The sequence below is a fragment of the Limulus polyphemus genome, unplaced genomic scaffold (assembly GCF_000517525.1).
Source record: "Limulus polyphemus unplaced genomic scaffold, Limulus_polyphemus-2.1.2 Scaffold6828, whole genome shotgun sequence".
Lineage (NCBI taxonomy): Eukaryota > Metazoa > Arthropoda > Merostomata > Xiphosura > Limulidae > Limulus > Limulus polyphemus.
In genome coordinates, this window is record NW_013672438.1 from 5,103 (window position 1) to 6,561 (window position 1,459).

Here is a 1,459-nt window from a genome sequence, read left to right on the forward strand (position 1 = left end):
TGTAGTGGAGCTAAGTTTTGGTTAGTTGTTAGTCGCGGGACTGTAGTAAGCTAAGTTTTGATTAGTTGTTAGTGCGGGACTGTAGTAAGCTAAGTTTTGGTTAGTTGTTAGCGCGGGACTGTAGTGAAGCTAAGTTTTGGTTAGTTGTTAGTGCGGGACTGTACTGAAGCTAAGTTTTGGTTAGTTGTTAGTGCGGGACTGTAGTGGAGCTAAGTTTTGGTTAGTTGTTAGCGCGGAACTGTACTGAAGCTAAGTTTTGGTTAGTTGTTAGTGCGGGACTGTAGTGGAGCTAAGTTTTGGTTAGTTGTTGGTGCGGGACTGTAGTGGAGCTAAGTTTGATTAGTTGTTAGCGCGGGACTGTACTGAAGCTAAGTTTTGATTAGTTGTTGGTGCGGGACTGTAGTGGAGCTAAGTTTGATTAGTTGTTAGCGCGGGACTGTACTGAAGCTAAGTTTTGATTAGTTGTTGGTGCGGGACTGTAGTGGAGCAAAATCTTCGATAAGTTAAAACTGCACAAAAAGTGTATTTAACGAGTATTAAAAACTATTATTTGTGATCGGTTATAGCCCTAGCTTTTGTATGGATATATAAGAATGAAGAACTCTTTGTGAATGTCTAGACATTCTACTGACATCGCCACCGGATGAACAGCATCTGCCCAAAACGTTCTGAAGACAAGATATATTCGATGAAAAAAAACAGGAAGTAAGTATATGTTCCTCAAAAAACAGGAAGTAAGTATATGTTCCTCTTTCCGTTGTACATGACAGGATTTGAGTTTTGGGATAAATATAGTTAACACGTTGTAGAAAAAACAGTTGATATTCGTAAGGATAAATATAAGTAATACGTTGTGGAAAAAACAGTTGATATTCGTAAGGATAAATATAGGTAAACACGTTGTGGAAAAAACAGTTGATATACGTAGGGATAAATATATTTAACACGTTGTAGAAAAACAGTTGATATTCGTAGGGATAAATATAGGTAAACACGTTGTAGTATCAACTGTTTTTTCCACAACGTGTTACTTATATTTATCCTTACGAATATCAACTGTTTTTCTACAACGTGTTAAATATATTTATCCCTACGTAAAAAAACAGTTGATATACGTAGGGATAAATATATTTAACACGTTGTAGAAAAAACAGTTGATATACGTAGGGATAAATATATTTAACACGTTGTAGAAAAACAGTTGATATTCGTAAGGATAAATATAGGTAAACACGTTGTGGAAAAAAACAGTTGATATACGTAGGCATAAATATATTTAACACGTTGTAGAAAAACAGTTGATATTCGTAGGGATAAATATAGGTAAACACGTTGTGGAAAAAACAGTTGATATACGTAGGGATAAATATATTTAACACGTTGTAGAAAAACAGTTGATATTCGTAAAGATAAATATAAGTAACATGTTGTAGAAAAAACAGTTGATATTCGTAAAGAT

The 1,459-nt window shown here is 34.7% G+C and overlaps 1 protein-coding gene across 1 annotated transcript in view; it reads left to right on the plus strand.

The window, feature by feature from the left end:
- The first annotated feature begins 614 nt into the window (after window positions 1-614).
- The window catches only part of LOC106474107 (POU domain protein 2-like), a 32,593-nt gene continuing 31,748 nt past the window's right edge, over window positions 615-1,459 (plus strand). The window contains exon 1 of the mRNA XM_022402484.1: window positions 615-705. The gene's annotated coding sequence lies outside the window, so the exon portion shown is untranslated. The remainder of the gene's footprint in view (window positions 706-1,459) is intronic.